This window comes from Nylanderia fulva, unplaced genomic scaffold (assembly GCF_048542155.1).
Source record: "Nylanderia fulva isolate GAGA-0341 unplaced genomic scaffold, ASM4854215v1 Scaffold57, whole genome shotgun sequence".
NCBI lineage: Eukaryota > Metazoa > Arthropoda > Insecta > Hymenoptera > Formicidae > Nylanderia > Nylanderia fulva.
The window spans coordinates 497,716-516,961 of NW_028190665.1; the positions used below are offsets into that span (position 1 = coordinate 497,716).

The window sequence follows — 19,246 nt, forward strand, 5'->3', positions numbered from 1 at the left end:
TAATCCAACCTAATCTGTTTTTGCGCGCGTAAATGTGTTGCGATCCCTGGATATATCTATTGTTAATTCGAGCTTGCATATTTATATTGTGTATATTATAATGCGAAATAATAAGATTATTCTAATATATGTATGTATTTTACTTGTTACAGGTAGCATTGCGATACACAGTGCGATTCACGCGTCGTATCGGGAGTGCCGTGTAAAGTTTCGCGTGTCGGGAGTGCCGTGTAAAGTATCGGGCGATCGTAATTATTCGTATTTTCGCGAGTATCGTGAGTGCTACGAAGGACCAAGAGAGGAGAAGGAGGCCCGGGGAGGCATCAAGCGACAGTGGAGCAACTGTGAGGTATACAAAATAAAAAAAATTTTTTCTAAACTGCATTGTTTATGAAATATTTGAGCGTTTTCAGACTTTTAAAACACCTGTATGTATTACCATTAACAAAAATTATCCATTGCAAACCCATGTACAATAGAATTGTATGAAAAATTATCGATTATAAACCCATGTACAATCGTAACAAAAGTAATGAAATAAAAAAAAATTGCGCCAAGTGAAAGTAGAAACTTGTACCAGTGGAAAATTAAAGTTGCAGACATATATAGAGTCGTATAATGAATCAATAAAAATTAAAATTTGCAAATGTAGAATTGTACCATAAAAAAACTTATCTTATAAAAAAAAAGAAAAACAAGATGCCAAGTCCATGCGCCATGTGAAAAAGTGTTAAACAAAAAAGTATTTTTAAGTAAAAAAATCTATCAATTGACAAAAATTTATGTTCTAAAATTAATATCTCTACAAAAAGTAATGTCCAATTATTGCTCGAATAAATAAACATTTTTATAAAAAATTAAAATTTAAAAACTTATGCAAATTTAAAATTAATATAAAATAAAAAGAAATAAAAAAATTTTAGTTAAAAAAACTGGGCGCGAATAAATTCTTTAAATTCAGTTAACAAATATCAAATAATTTGGAGAAGATGAACATAATCATTGCCAGATCGAGGGACTTTCATCAAATAACGATAAGTGGTTCATTTGGAGTAATGTATAAGTGTCATTCCAAGTTTTTATTAATAATTCTAATATATTTTATGAATAACCGGACGAATCATTCTGCTTCTAATTGGGTTCTTACTTTGTTGAACTATTTTAATGGTCTCAATTCATTGTAAATATATTTTGCGTTTTAACTATGACTCAACTATATAACTTATATTGACTATGTATTGCGGATTTTTTATTAGAATTTTATGTATTTATTTATTATCGTTATTTATTATCACTATTTTTTTTTGCGCACTGAAGAGGAGCAAGTAGAGCTCGAAACGTTTGTATAATTATTATTTCAAATTAAGAATTTTCTTCTCAATAATAAAATAATATCGTATTGCTCGTTACACATGGCCTTAATTTAATAATTTATCATTGTTTTTATTGTCATACGAGCTTGAGCATTGGTATGTGATGTTTTGATTAGGTATTAATTTAGCATTGATTAAATAAATTTAAAATAAATTTAAAAAAATATATTATTTTGATACAAAGTGTGTGATGAATAATATTTAATTTTGTATATTAATTATTGGATATATATGTACCTGCAATAAGAAAATGCCAGAAAAATTGTAAAATAGTTCCTATAGCACTGATATTAGATTTATCTTGTTAAGCTAATCGAATGCTGCGATGATAACTAGCCATTGCCCAACCCATGCTCACAAGTGAGCTGATAATGCTACCTGCTTGATGTACAACTGAAAAAAATATAGAAGCTAATTAAGAAAATTATTAAAAATATATGCATACTCATACATAGGCATTTATATAATTGAAATATTATTGAAATAATAGCAAAATATCTGATTTTGTATCACAGACTGTAAACTTGCACATAAATTATTATGACAATAAATTTGCAAATAATAACATTAAAATTGAATGTAAAAATTGAAATTGAAAATTGAAAATATCTAACCCCGCACGCTGTCAATATAGCGGAGGGCAACTATCGCCGTCTGTTGTAAAACGTGCGAGATGGACATTTCCAATACATGCATCTATTCATGTGTTGTGTACGTGTGATATATGTGTGCGCATGTATTGTATACGTGTGAATACGTGTAGCACGATACTACTATGTTTGCGTGGTCGATGATGATAATGATGACGGGGACGTTTCTTAAAAGAAATTTTTCATATTTCGACTTTGCAATTATATATCTCTGCTTACAAATCACGTAGAGCAGAAATAAAGACACTTTTATTATATAATTCAAACTCAATCTATCGATTAAGTCTAGTATAAACTCGATTGCTTCAGCCGTTATTGAGAATTCGAAATATTATAAAGACTCAAATGTCCGACTCGCGTTAAGATACACGGTGTCTCGGCTACGCCCTTAACTGGTCGCGAGACACTACCGTGTCTCTTGATATAATAGTATACACACATGTATGTACATAATTTTAATCTTTTGTTTTCAGATCAATCTGCTGTGTACAACTTCACTATATTGCAGCTATCGGTGAGTGAGAAATTGTTTATTTTATAACATTTCTGTAGCAATAATAGATGTGTGTGAAGCATCTTATTTCGTGGAAACTCATAAATACGAGTTCTTTATTTTCAATAGTTTTCGATAGTTTTCGATAATTTAAACAAATAGTTCTGATGGCCATTTTAAACCGAAGAGAATGCCTAAGGACAAATTGATATGCCAACTTTATACGGCGTATCATTTTATCCTACGACATTTTCCTTATCAATAATTATTCAAATTTAAAAGATTTATGGTTCTACAAGAGTTTTAAGAAGAATTCCGTCTTCTAAAAATAAAAAAAAAATACATTAAAATCGAATAAACACCATAGCAAATCTCGTACTTGAATATATCGAAGTAAAACGCCGCTCGATTTTCGAGAATTTTGCTTATTACGATATAATTCTGATATATAATAGTTTTGAGCATGTACAATGCCTTTTCAAAATATAGGTAGGATATAGAAATAACTATATCTCAACTATTTATGATCTTCCACGAAATGATACATTAGCTTTACGCACACGTGTATGCTAAGAATATTTGTAGGCAGAAACTGGCTGCAGAGAAAACAATCATTATACATATATATTATAGTTTTACGAACAATAATTCATCTAAATTGCTCGAACGTTTCGCGACTATTTCGAGCTTTTTGTCATTAAACGCTTCTCCGATTTTCTGTCGATCAACCGCGCGTGTTCGAGAACCGGCGCATAACTTCGTGCGGCAGAGTAAACAGAATAGTAATTACAGAGTAAAATGGAATTCAGTTTATGGTGTTTATCTTTCGTGTAACAATGCCACGCGCATCTCGCGACGGACAGATCTACCTACTTTGGCGTAATGCTATTCGTGAGTACGACGGGAATTGACGACACTTCCAAGACGATTCGAAGAATCTGAGTGGCATAACCGTTTCTGTGTACAACGAGGCATTAATGGTACTTATGGGACAATTCGAAGGTAGTGTCTCGTAGGATCTTCTATCGGCCGTGCAATTACGCGAAGGTTCTCAAACGAACGAGCCAAATAATTGCTCTTAAACAACGTGCTCATTTTCAGTCTGAATCGTTTTCTTTTCGGTGATATTTATTGTCATGTTATTTTAAATGTTATTTTAAACATCAAAAACCTCAATAGAAATTTATAAATGAAAAAGCCTGATTCACATGATGGGATTTGTTGCATAAATTTAATTAGAGCTCGAAATAAATACACACACTATTTATAAATAAATTTAATATTTTGAAATACATAAATTACATATTATTTATATAAAGTTAAAACATTTTTATTATAATGTAAATCTGTTGCATTACTGTAGCATCTTTAATTCGTAATTTAAAATATAAAATTTATTTGATTGCGTAATTATAAAAAAACTGGTCTTTTGTTTACATACAACGGTATAATTATTTCAATACCGATTATTTCGCGTTTCTCGGTTATGGTTAAAATATTTTTTATCTTTTTATTATAGAAATGCATATGACAAACATTAGCATATTGTGATAAGTCAATAGAATGCGTGCAATTCAAAAACCAAACATTGGTTCGGTTTCGGTATAGAAACACAGTTGTAGGACGATATTGCAATATGTTGGAATCGATAAAGGAATTATCTTGCTTTTAAATCAATTTATTTTCCCATATGTATTGCAAATATTAAAAGCGCATTTATGCGACGAGGCAGCAATACGCGGTATTAATTATATAAGCGTATATAGATACAAGTGATATACGTGGAATCGATATCGGCAGCTAATGGGAGTGTAATCAGTTTTGTGGTCGTACATACAGCGTTATTCAAATTATTGCGCTGACTGTCAGTGAGACGTTTATTGCGATGTGTGTACGTGTATATAGAATTGCGTCCAATTTTCCTATCAAATATCATTTTGCCTACGTACTATAACGCCTCGATAAATACGGGAAAACAATATGATAAATAAATATGAAAGAGAGAGACTGGGAAGGGAGAGAAAGAGAGATAGGTCCCACTCAGATTTTTGTTTCCGAAGCGGACGATTTTATTACGGAGAATATGTTTCGATCATGCGTGGCAATAATTTTGCCGCGATTACAGGACTTCCATCATGAAACTTACCAACAGCTTAATTAGAAGCGAATGGGCCAATTTAAGGTAACTGATAAGGTCACGGGAAAATGTGACCTCGTTCATCTAATCGTTCGGTTTTAATCAAACGCGCCGCGCTCAGCTCGAACCCGCCTTGGTATAACGGGCTCGCAAAAAATGGCTCGTTAATTTTAATTATTTCGTTCTGGGCCGGGGCATTTACGCAAATTTCCTGCTCTTGTAATTAGTCGATAGAAAAGTTCATTTGCGCGAAGTATTATATCAAATTCAGTACGTGCAGCGGTTTTCCTTGCCCTCTCGTCGCTGCGCTGGCAAGTAGGATAATGAAAAATGCTATGTATACACGAGAAATTTGCGAAATAAAAAAACCTTGACGAAGACACACAGTCTTGTGACATTTTAATGTTTCATATATTATCTAGCGTAACCAAGATTGTGCAATTTCGAGAATTTACATTAATTTACCCTATATCTTACATTTATATTGTGAAGTATCCTGGATATTTTTATGAAAAGATATTTTTTAACGCTATTTCTTTTTATAAATTTAAAATAAATATTTGTTTCTCGTATGAAAGAAATTACGTTATTTTTGCGATGATACGATCAAGTATGAAACTCCTGTCATATTTAATATCATGACGCTTTACGTGAATAGAAACAAATCGATTTGTCACCTCTTTGAGAAGATATTTTAAAAGTTCATCTACATCGTGGCGGAAAATCCATACTTATATCTGATATATTTATAAAGGTAGATAGCTTAAACGAAGATTATAAGGATCGCGGTCCATTAATGTCTTGCTGGAGGTCTATTCAAGCTATACCGTGTGCTAGGTGCATTACTTGATTAAATTGACTTAGTCCTGCACCATGAAGCTCCATTGCGGAAGTCTCCGCTTCTACGAACGAGTAGAAGCCTCAAACCAGACCTTCTTGCAAGACCACGGTTCTTACATAATTGGATACAATTATTACGGTTACACGTAATTCTTCACAGACATGTTAAATGCTCAAATGTTCTTCAAGGTATCTCTCGAAATTATATTTACCCGAACTGATAAAATTATTACTAAGTTATTAGTAAAATTGCGTTTATTACGTTACTACATATCGAACAGATCATTAATGTCCACAAATAAGTACGCTCGATTTTATACATTGTTTCCCAAAATAAGTATAAACATATTTGGATATATATGGACACACCTAATTATTTAACAGTATAAGGCACACATATAGAACTGATAGATTAATATTTACCGCGGCTATTCGAAATGATTTATTCGCGCAGTTAATCAATTAGTTCTTTGACATGTGGTCCGTTATAACCCTGGTGCAATACGCGATCCATAATCACCGGCACAAATACTTCTTGATGTCACGGTTGATTAAGCAAATAGAATTATTAATGCTCAGCCTATATCGACGTGGAATAACCAAACAATTAACAGTTATGCTCGATATAATTGCGCAGAGTGATAATTATCGCATCTCGTCAGTAATTCTGCGATCTCATTTCGACAAAAATATAACGTAATCTAGCTCGAAAGATTGATCTTTAATACGTATATGAAATATCAAATAATACTACTGCTCTATATTGCTTTGTAATTTATCTGATTTATTACTTGCATATATTAAATTAATATTTAAACGAGATATTATCGCGCGAAAGATGACAATATAATAACCGCGTCGCGTATATATATTTATCGCGTTTGATCTCGATTAGGGTTTTGAAAATTTGCTTGTCTACGTTTCGACGCGTTTAATTCGCGTAATTACGAAGTATTTCGAGGTAACCGGAGTCGATCGGGTTTTGAGTTCGATAGTACTTTTTAAAGCGAGGCCGGCCAACACTAAATTACTTTCACCGTATCGATCTCTCTCTCCAGCTCCGGCTTTGCCAATTTGCTTCGCACAGTCCCGGGCTAAAATATAAGGTTTACCGTTAAAGGGCATCAAAGCGAGACCGGGAATACTCGGCAGATGCAATAGCGCTTTGGCTTCGTCGTCATCGTCATTCGTCGTTCGCGAAATCGTATGCAAACGCGATAAAAACTACTCACGCGTGTGAAACGCGGCGTAGAACTTCCTGAGTTTGTGTGGCTGAGAAAATGACTGGGAAAACTGGCGGATATATGTAGAGCACAAACCCAATCGACTTTGCGTGCCATGTGCTATCGTGGGTCATGATTCGCATATAAAACAGTCGCGAGCACGACGATCGTCATTCAACATTGGCACCAGCCAGATGCAATATCATCTCATTCGGCCGTGTGTATATCCTGTTCGCGTCGTCGTTTTCGAGATTTAGCGCGTTCCACGGCGCATTGAAAAATTGATTTGTACTTTCGTTTACACACGAAACGCGCCCGGCGCATCGAACTGGATCCCCGGTCGAAAATTAAACTTCGAGACCTTGATGGATTTACATGTTGTAATCCCCGAACATGGTTCCACCATTTTTGAGATGCGATCTGCGCGCAGGCGCGCACGGCTTTGCATCGGTTGAATCGTTGAATCCGTGAACACGATCGTTTGAAAAATAAAAACGACGGATTATCCGATTATATCGGGGAGTTTAGTAATCTTCCTCTCTACGATAAATATTAACAAAAAAATTAAAGCTGTCGATTCTCGTTTTCCCCCGTTCAAGGGGCGCGAGGGATGTAATATTAATGTATTGGATAGAAAAAAATTATGCGCATTCGGATATTTCACAAGCGGGAACTTTTCTCATGTCACGTACATTCGCAGCGATATTTCTCAAATTTTCAAGAGAAGAATCTTCTTTAAAAGATGTCTTATTTCTCGAGCCAGCTTACTCTTCTGTCATTCGGCATAGGAAAAGCGAGCGAAAGAAAAGCGGGCGCGTATATAAAATATATAAACGATTCGACTCATCGCGCGGTGGGCTAAATCCGCCGTTTCTATTTCGCTTATAGAGCGTAAAAGGAAATGCTTTCGGGCGCGACCTCGCGGGTGTCGCAACAGCGTTAGATAAATCACGAGCAGAGATTGCCAGGAAACACGTAGAACGCGTGCAGCTTTCATTGTCCTACTTGTCACGTTTATAAGTACACATATGCCACGTATATATACGTCGGTGTTTTAGGCACGGAAGGAAGGGAGAGACTCGTTTATATACGTGTATGTGTGCATATGTGCGGGATGCCTTTCGTCTCTGCATGTATCCGAGAGCTGCCGGCTCGTCTAGTCAGATCCCAACTAATTTATACCCTACTGCATTAATATGCGCATTATTCTATGAGGAGGAGACGGGCACAGACGCCCCGTGCGCGCGGCTAGGGATATTACATACACACACGTGCACACGGGCATATACATATATTCCACTCGGTCCACCGAATAATTACTCGCTTTATATACGCTTTATGCACCTCGGAGCATTGACTGACTATTTTAATGAAGGAAACTTCGACCGGACGAATGAGCGAGTGAGTGAAAGAGAAAGGGACAGGAACAAAGGGCGGAGGAAGCTCGGCGAATGTCATGTACGAGTACACCATGCTCTCGAGACGTCGATAGGAACGAACGAACGTAACTACGGATGCGTGGCTACGTTCGATTATTATGCGTAGTCACGCAAATCAGCCGGGAATCGGCGTCTATCGCCGTTTATACCGCATCCCGCGGGATTTAAGCCTCGTTGTACATGTACAGTACATCGTTCGCGCATATTTCCAGATCGATCGATCGATTGGTAGGGCATGCTTTCGATTCTGCTTCGTTCATGCTTCGTTTTCGAACGGATCACTTCCTTGTTTTACGCACGTTTCTTGTCACGTGTTTAATTGTTATTAAAACGCGCGATCAGATAGAAACGGTTGTAAAAGACCGAGACAGGATATACGTAATAGCGGATGTTTGCCGTTCCGTGTATATGTATGTATATATATGTACTCGTATGCGTGATATGAATCGTCGACGAATGCGATAACGCGTATTTTACCACCGGTATACTTATACTATATCGACGTTTCTGCGAAGGGTTTCTCTCTCGTTCGACGGCAATAAGATTTCGAGAAGTATATAGGGAACTTTGCGTCGCGTGGAAATGGAATATTTCATAAATGAATCCGCTCACGCAAGGAGTCTCGATGCCAAAAAAGTCTGTTTGACTTGTGTGTCGGTTTTGCCGGGAGTCTGAATTTCTCCTCCCCATGATTATGTAAAGGCCTTTTTTCCCCTCTTTTTTATGATTCTCGGATATCTTTATCTTGCCGTGAAAAATCGAAATTGCTTTATCGTCACAAAAATACACGCGTATTTAAATATTATCACAAAGATTTGTGCTTTTTTTATTGCACGTTATTAAACTCGTCGAAGTTTTATATTTTTCCCAAGAATTGAATATATACTTTTCCCTCTTTCTGCATGATTAGATTCAAATTTGCGGATGCAGATCCCGTGTATATATATATATATATATATATATACTGAAACGGAATGTATTCGCATGCACAAAACGAAGAACACGTAGAATGGGACATCTCGCTCTGCGTATCGGCGACGCTACGGGTCCACGTTGTCTTTTCTGAATTTCCCGTTCAATTGAATTTCATGCTTTGGTGCTCTACGATATCGGCCATTGTGCTAGACTCGTATGACCCAAATTATTCCTTCCCTCTCGAAATACGGGCCGCGAATAGTTTCCAGTGCACCAGCCAGGGACTAAATATCCATACCTATCCCTATACCCTATTTCTACCTACCTATCTCCGGCCGCGTCAAATCAGGAGAGCATCCTTTCGAAACTCGCGACCTACTTTGCACGAAGATCTCGAAATTCACCTACGGTCAAAATGATTTATCGCCACTTTTACGAATTGCATTGGTCATTGCATATGAGGGACTCCCCTTGCTTTTCATCATACGCGGTCACGTGTGTGCTCTTATGTACTTTTCCTTCCTTTCCTATTACATTCAAAATGCTCCCGCGTTTCTCTCCTTCTCTTTTCATCTCCCCTACCATTCGTATCTATCTGCACAGACTTGTATTTGCAAAAAGAGAAAAAAAATTGAAACAAAATTTATTTATTCGATTATAATACATATATGTAGAACGGGTAAAAATTATCTTCACACAAAAAAATAAAAATCATATAAAATATATAAATCATCTCGGTATGCGTTCGTTATACATATATTGTTTGCTACAAATATTTCGCTTCGTGACGCAAGGAAAATATCAAGTATCCTCGATGCTTCGTAATAAAACGTTTTGCGCGCAGGAATTTCAGCAAAATTGCGTTCGCGAGATGGAACGATCGAAATATCCGGATCCGTTCGTCGTTACGAACAATGCGATATGCAGTCTTAAATTTTCGTCACGGTAGAAGCCACGGGGACAGGTCTCTCTCGGAGGAACGAGAGAAGCGATAGGCTGGCATGCTTCACCGATGAGGAATATAAATTACAGAAATGGTGCATTCTGAAAAATGACATCTCGAACAAATGGCGACATCCGCTTTGCCCGCAGGCTACGTTTGTTCCTGGCGGCATTGTAATCTCGCGCGGAATAACGATCCAATAAAAGACGTGTGAACGTGAATCGTTACCGGGAATCCAATCGCGAAATAATAATGACGACGCAACTTTCGAATCGCGCGTGTATGCAAAAATCTTGAAGCGCGATTAACGCGTTTAATCCTTTTAATCGTGTGCTATATATGGGAGCGAGATTCTAAAATCACGACACGTACGTGGAAAAATTTTGACAATACGATATATCGATAGAATTATCGGAAAACCAATATGGGTGGGATATATTAATGCCGTCGATCAATTTGAATCCAATCAAAAATTTCTATTGCGCGCGATGAAAATAGTTAAGCCACCTCTTTCCAGGCGTACAATGAGGAATGATACTCATCATCAGCGGTCGAATATAAATCGGGCGAGTAATAAATATTTGCGAGAAATATCTCTGGCGTTCGAGCAGCCGTATGATTATTATATTCAACAAGCAGGGAGAAAAAGAGAAAGAGTACGCTTGATAACGAAATCGGCGAGAGGGATTTTCTGTAATGGAAAATTCAACGCTGTTAAAATAGAAATCATCGCTCGCAAAGTGTCTTCCGTTTCGACTCACCTCGCTGTAAAATTTATCTGTATGATATAATTAAGTGGCACAGCGGGTAATCGTGTTATGTACGGCATCAAGTCCGCGTGCGCACGCAACGCGTCGTAAAAATAAAATACTCTGAGTGAGAGCACGAGAACTCATCGTTATATCCGTCGTGTGCAACTGCATTTCCGCCTTTATACTTGTCTCGCAGTCCACAGCGAATAACATTGCTTCCTGCCAACATTTGCGCTCGAAAAAGAAATTAATTCTATCTAAAATTCTATCGTAAAGAAATGTTAAGATAATCAAGATAATGAGAGAATGGAAGATATACACGAAGACACAATTTTCTCTTATAGCGAATTCGTTTGGATGCACTAGTGCGCACTGGTGCACATTAAAAGTTATCGTGCATAAAATTTATAACAAGAGTAAGTAATGAAAACAGCAAGCTATTTATAATAGTACGAGTTATTATATCATTATTCGTAGTTAACAATAAAATATATTAGCTTCTAGTATTAATTATTTAAAATTTTTAATTATTTATTCCATTGTAAATTTGTGTGTAATAACCTTTAATGTGCACCAGTGCGCACTAGTGCATTCAACTGAATTTGCTATTAGAATTTACCCTGAAAATCATGATAATCGTGGGACAATATGATATTGGAAAAATTTTATAAGAGTTTCTCTGATTAATATTTACTATAATAAAAATATTAATATATACATAGTAAACTTAATTGAACATATTTTATATTTTGTTGCGGTAGATATTATTTTTTTATTGTGGCAGACATTAATCAGAGAAACTGTTACAACATTCTTCTAATATCATATTGTCTCACGATTACTATGTGATTTTCCAGCTAAATTCTAAGAGAAAATTTTCTCTGTGTAGGTACCAGAGAAAAAAGAAATTATATACGAACATTTATTACTTTCGTATATTAATACGTGGCACGCTATGTTGGCGGACTTGAGCGTTAAAACGGAGCGACTATATATATATATTGTATGTATATCTATAGCTACTTATCTATCTCGTGGATAACTTTCTCGAAATAAAAGTTGTCAAACGAAACTTTGCCGCCCAAGTTCCTCAGAACACAGAGTATAATAAAGATTTAGAAGCGGAGGAGAAGAGGAAGGTCGCCTTTCCTCGGTCGGATCGATGGCACGTGAAACGAGGTTTCTCTCACCACGGCAATCATTTTTCTACGCTCCACCCCGTAATTACGAGTCATTACCGGTCGGAGGAAATTTCACCAGGTGTCGACTTTCCGAAGTCCGTTCGAATCTGTGCGGTCGTGTGTATGTACGTCTTTTCCTTCGATTTAATTAATACGACATCGGGTTTATTAGTGCCGTCCGCCGACACAATAGGCGTTCCAAAATCGATGCTCGTGGGTGGTCAAGTACGCGAATATTACAGGAATTTGACGCCGACATTTACGCGTCACTCGTTTATTCATTCGTTCGTGCGTGTTCTGCAATAAAGACGTATAATAAAAACAGTCAAAAATCGTTGTGCGATAAAATATTACTCACTTCGCGTTTCTCAGTTTCGTATTGTTCTCAGACTTAATTTGCGCTCGATAATCCCGTCTCGCAACAAACTAATCTCCGTATCAATTGTTTCTACATCAAAATTGAGAACATTGTTGTATTATCAAATATTACGACCTGATTAAAATAAACATGACTTGTACGAAAAGAAAGTTAGTCTATAAAGTTGAAAGATATACTATACTACAGGTATATGTGCAATAAATTATTTCTAAGTTACATTTTTAACGTTCTACACTAATGTATGTTTAGCGTGACTATCCTTCCAAGGTGAAAGACATATTTGAGGGATCGAGCGTAAAGAGAGAGAAAAACGCCGATTTCATTATATTATATATCGCGGCGATAATCCTGCTAAGACCGGCGGCGTCCCGCAATGAATGTGGGAAACTTTTCCACTTCCATGTGTCGGTAAGCGGCATGTTTCACTCCACCGCGTCTTAAGACATACTTTAGAACGATATCCGCGTGTATACTTTGATTCTCCCTTCGCTCTCTATATCGTAGACCCAATACGCGGCCCGTCAAACTCGTCCTCTCGTTCGATCGAGACAAAAGTTTTACGAGCGTTCTCTTTTTTCTTCGGCAAACAATTTTTCGCCAAGTCTTTTCTTCTTCGATCTCTCCCCCTGCTTCCAACTTTTTGTGAAAAAAAATTGCTCGATATTATTGGGGGGCACCTGTTGGCTGGGAACTATATACAAGAGAAAACTATGCGTCAACAGCACGGAGGAATTATTAATTGAAATTAATGAGAGAGGCGAAGTTCATGAGTCATTAATCGAATTGCCTCGAAACAATGAGATCTTTTTTCTCTCCCTAAACGACCCTTTGTTCGCCAACGAGCGCGATCCGTCTTCATTTTATTTCTTTTTTGTTTCGCGCATCAAAATCGGAATTTTAAATTTTCATCTTTATCCGATAGATTACGAAGAATTACGCGATCCATCGCGAAAGTTATATTACGCTAATTGTTAAATAAATTTCATGTAATCTCTCAGGATCAATTTTGCATTATTTATTCAAAGCAGGCTTCACAAAAAATTTTTACCGCTTATACCTACTGTTTCGATCTTTTATAATAACTTTGAGAGCTCAATTTAGAATTTGAAGATTAAGACAAGGGTATATAAATAAGATTTTACGTGATGAAAAAATATCGTCATTTTTTTTCCATTTATGCATGTTATTTATTAGATGCATTTTTATTAGAAAACATTTGCTGTAGGAATAAAATAGCGCATTTTGCTCGATATTGTCGCCGCAATGATCCGGCAGTTTTTTTAGGACTAATATACACACCCGCGTATCCCACGTTGCGTGACACATTTTTTTTTTTTTTTTTTTTTTTTTTTTTTACATCGAAGACTTTTTTCAGCGATCTGTCGTGCACCGGTTGGCCGTCGCGTTAAGCTTCCCGCATATTTATCCGCGGACCTTTTTATATCGAGCAGCTCGCTGGCAGCTTGCGCTTCCCACGGCGCGGTTAATGAAAAACTAACATCCCGCGAGGATAAGGTGATACGGAATAAACGTGCTAAAAGCTTGTCTTTCGCCCCTTCGTCGTATAAAGGTGGAGAACGGGGGTGCAGCTCTTTATGCACCGGCGCTAATCTCGTCGCATGCGCGACTGCAACGACGCACACATATATTGTACATACATCGTCGTATTCTTTTTAGTTAGAATTTACGCGCGCAAATTGTGAGAAGTCCGGGTTACCCGTCTCTCTTCATTCCCTTACTTGTCACTTGTGTAATTATTATTTCAGTAGGAAAGGCACGACGACGTGCCTCGCCGTTGACGTTGACGTTGCAATTAAACGTATATTATTGCTGTAAACAGAATGAACGAACGAGCGCGCGCGGCCGTTTTCGTAATTTATGGTGCCTGGCTGCTCTCTTTCCCCATGGGGAATCTTTAAGCGATAAACGGTGGCGCGCGGTGAAGACATAATTCTAATTAAACGGCACACCGGTAAACGACGAACGGGTTTCGACGATTCGCGATGGAGAAAACGCGCGGTCGTTGAAGAAGAATGCGGCGTCCAAAGATACGCGCGCGAGTTTATATTACCTCTACAAAGACCCATTGCCCGGTTACGTATTCGCGACAACACGGACGACGAGGGAGTGCAGAGAGTTACGAGTATCACACATTTGCCAGCTAACAATATGTTTGTCCCTGGCGATTTCCACAAAAACCACGCGTCGGAAAAACGGAATAACTAAACAGTAACGCGCGCTTATATAGCATTAATTGGCCGGCGTTTATCCCAGGTCGCGTTTACACTGACATTTTGCGTCCGAGTACATGACACTTTTACGATGGCGGGAAAGGGAGCGAGGATTAAAATGATTATCAAAAGTATAAAGAATGTTAGAGTGAAAGAACTCTGACATTTGAACTTTCGATTAATGCAGAAATATTTTTGTTATTATAATTTTTTCTTCTTGGATTTTATATTCTTCTAGTCTTATGCTGTTTATAGTTTTGCTTGAGTTTCAATACCTCAACTTATGTAAATTGATTCTCCGTCTTTAAAGAGGCTAAAGAGAAAATAGAAGAATCAATCAAACTTTAGTTAACTTTAATTAATGTTTGTGGCAACGGTATATATACATAAGTAATAGAGATGGCGATGAATTATTCAACACTTGTCCGGGTTGCTGTAAAAGTTGTTTAGTTTATATCCGTTTTTACGAACACAGAAGAGAGAGAGAGAGAGAGAGAGAGAGAGAGAGAGAGAGATCGCTCCAGATGCCGCCCGACATGAATACTCGCCGAAGCTAAAATAAAAAGTTAATACACTGTCTGTCCGTGTTACTTTGTCATGTGGAAGCTGATACCGGTGGCAGCGGTAATCGAGGAACATCGAACACCTGGTTCTCGCTTTTACCCTATCCGATGACGAGTAAACCGCACGAACAAGTGTGAATACGCGAGACTGAATTTTCTAACATCTCTGTAATAACATACTCGCGCGATTTCGTCGCTGCGTTAAATAAAACATCGTTCGTAAAGGTGTCACATACTTTATTAATAGATAACACCGAACAGACAACGTTGACTCGCATATCAACCCTAGAAGAAATTTACCCCGGGATTCAAACGGATCTCATGTTTTTTTCATTTTGCTATATACAATTGTGAGAGAATACAGAGAATGAGATATTTATTTTTAGCACGAAAATGACGGTGTCTCCCATTTTCTTTTAATGTTTAATTCTTTTTTTTTATTTCGAAAATTTTAACTAAAAATGAAAGTACGAGAAGTCTGTTTGATTAATTAAAAAGCAAAAATTGTAAGATGAATTGGAGGCAATTAAATGTTAGGGTCCATTTGGGACCCCGGTGAGTGCTTTGATTGTATCACGGGGTATGGATATCTAGGGTTAACAAAGGGTTCTCTTTGATTTAGAAGCCCTTTTGGCTTTGTATTCTGCGGAGTCGTAATATCGGAGCATCGTGAATTAATCTTCACGATTGCACTCTATTGTCTTATCTTCGCGGAACGATATCGAATGCGAAATGTTGATTTCGATCTTTCGGTTCAACTGCACAGCCCCAAGATCACCGTTGTTTCCGGAAAATTGCCAATATTGTCTGCACAAAGAGCACATCTTTTCAACACATTTACAATGATGTTTCGAAAAATGTATGGATGCAATTTGCAAAATGTTTATCGCGACACTCTAGTAAATAATTATATACGTTGAATATAAATTGTCGAGAAACTTTTGACATATAATTAATACATTTGATCGACAACACATATTTAATGTACATTAGTTTATTATTAGAAATATTTAATAACTTACACAAAATTGAGGAAAATTTGAACAATTTACAGAATTATTAAAATTTATAGAATTATTAATAGTTTTATCAGAAAATGAAATCTTTATTTCTCTCTTTCTAAATTCTCTCAAATTCACGATCGCTGTAAACGAGATTTAATTCCATATTTTCGGAGAGTTAATAAAATAATAAGGACACGTGTCTGTCACGAATTTGATGTCACGCAAAATGGCTTTAAGACAATGGTCTTACAGGCCTAGGAAATAACTTTGAAAGCGCTGCGGACAAAGGCTGATATCCTCTGCACGTGCCTTTGTACAAGCCTGTGCTTTTGCCCGACGTGAATACGTGTGCACGCTACATCTTCATTGTCTGCTGGGACATTCTTTGATCGGGCTGTGACGAGGAAAACGGGGGAACTGATTACGATCTCACTAGTCCGGTGGTGGATGAACAAAAAGGAATCTGGGGGTTGGACGAGGACTTTGAATCGCGGCCACAAAAGCGCAACGGAAAACAATTGTATACCGAGCGTGTGTGTTTATGGAAAATGGTGAATAGAACGTTGCTTCGCGTGCCACTAATCTTCATGAGAGGGAATTATATATTAGTGGCAGGAGAGGATGTAGAATAGATGGAGTATTTTTCCATTAGAAGTCAAAGTCCGCAAAAATTATTTGATAATAATTTTTAAATTAGAATCTGGTGAGTTTCATTTCAGAGCTTCAAATATTAATTATAAGTTTCGTCTCACGATATACATTACGATGCTATTGAATGTTTTTAATTAAATTCACAATATTATTTAAGCCGAACGTTATAGATTATCCTTCAAAATCTATATCTTCAAAAATTAATTAAATGAATAACGAACGAGAATGTCAGAAAGAAAGAATATAAGATGCAAAATTTATTATACAATATAAAATTAAATACGTTTTATAGAACGTTAAAAATGCCAACTAGTCAATTAATGAATTAATCATTCGTAAAAGATTTATTGCCGGACTTATGATGCATACAAATGTCACCCCTAAAAATAACTCGTCTCTTATTCCCCAATAGAACGCGAACGCGTCGTTGAAAGGATTACTCGAAAAGAAATGCGTAGCGAAACGATCCGTGTGTAATGCGTTTGCTCGTCGTTATAGTCGCGCTAAGCGATGTACTCTGTTAAGGCAACATTATGCGAAACATTGGAGAATGCTAATGTCCCCTAGTATAAGGATCATAGACGCCAGTGACACGCACCCGGAATCGTACATGCGTGAAAGAGGGGTTCTTGTATATCCTGCAGGAACGGCATCAAGAATAGTACAGTCGCAGCTGATACAATAGTATATTAAGAAATATATCTGCGATATGTAAATTTTATCGGTAAACATTTATGTCGAGTTATATTCATAAACTGCGACATCCAGCGTTCATAAAATTAGAAAAACGAAATTAATTAAACATTATTTTATATAAATATGCTGATTTTTTTCCCAATTGAATTGATAAACCCCGCTGCACTGGCTCGTTCGTTTGCAAATTTTCGCGATATGATATTTCATTAATTTCTAATTCTATATTTGAATACGAGAATATATATATTTGCACGAGTTTAATTGCATGGCGAGAAGATACGTATATATATATATATATATATATATATATATACCATTATTTCCACTATTTAAACTCGAACACGTATGGAAATAATGGAATATATATATATATATATATATATATTCCATTATTTCCACTATTTAAACTCGAACACGTTTATGCTTATCCTTGTTTGAAGCTCGCACATTTTTTTCTCGTTCGAACGATTTCGAAATCGATTTTCAAACGTATAGTCATTCTTATCGCTTGGATAATTCGTGCGAAATGAAAACTTCCATCGAGGACTGTACGATGCAGGATTCTCCACGGATTGCCTGTGCGCGACAGCTGAGCTCTGCTTCGGTTATGGTTCGCTCCATTTCAAACTCTTTTTGACCCTTCGCCGCCTCCGCGAGTTCTCCTGGAAAAGCCCAAAGCACGCGCGACGTGCTACAAACGAATGGGCTCCCACGGGAACGTGGTTTATTGCGTCCAAATCGCGGGCGAGTGTTTTGTAATTTAAACAAACGGCGGGACCACGCCGATGAATGGTCTTATACAATCTCGAAGAGTTTACCTGGCGTTATCGCGAATTTTCTAGATTTCTCACACGCAAATTGAAGTATAAGAGTATGAGCGTTCGCAGGATTTTTTCATGAGGGAAGCATAATTAAAAATTTTTTCCTCTTTTTTGTTCTTAATTTTTTTTTAATTAATTTTTTTAATTTTTTTATTTGTTTTATATTAAATATATAAAAACAAATTTTTTAATGATTCCAAGAGAATATCCCCTCTGCTTATAAGAGTCACAGATACTCGAGAGGGAAACGAAGGGAAATAGAAGTCGCGGATTACGCAAGTTTCGCATGAAATAGGGCTGCCTGAAGAAGAGGGATAAAGGGGGAGAGATATAACCTTTCGAGAATTTTGCGCCAAGTTTTGTGAGCGATATACGGATCGGGAAATATTTAATGTCAATTCCTAATTCATGCAACCCTCGACGAGGGCGGGGGATCGAAGCGCGCATATTCACGCTAACGTTCGTGGAACTTCAAAATATGTTTCCATGTTTGAAATCGTATGGTTGATATATATAAATGTGTAAAATTCGACTCGGTGCTATACCTTCCAATAATCGGACTTTCTACCGTAAAATGCGCGTGGAACCGATCGCATCCTGTTGCTTTTAACGGATTAAATGGGATATGCTGTATAAGCTACCTTCCTACTATATCAAATTTGAATGACAGTCTCTTTGATAAGAGAGAGAGAGAGAGAGAGAGAGAGAGAGAGAGAGAGAGAGAGAGAGAGAGAGAAAGAGAAAGAGAGTTTGTAGAGTTTACCTAATTATTAACAAAAATTTCGAAATGACTGTAATTGCGGTAATATTTGACATTAAAAGTTAAACGATCGTTGCCAATAAAGTTAACAGCATTTGAAAGTTTAAACCTTAATTAAGCTGCTTTAGAACAGCAGTGCAACGAGAATGTCAATTTTCAATTGACCCAAAAAATAATTTAATAATGTGATAATTT

At 36.9% G+C, this 19,246-nt stretch overlaps 1 protein-coding gene across 1 annotated transcript in view; it reads left to right on the top strand.

The window, feature by feature from the left end:
• The first annotated feature begins 217 nt into the window (after positions 1-217).
• Positions 218-19,246, top strand: part of LOC114942317 (neurotrimin) — a 341,341-nt gene continuing 322,312 nt past the window's right edge. The window contains exons 1-2 of the mRNA XM_085487535.1: positions 218-349; positions 2,497-2,537. The gene's annotated coding sequence lies outside the window, so the exon portion shown is untranslated. The remainder of the gene's footprint in view (positions 350-2,496; positions 2,538-19,246) is intronic.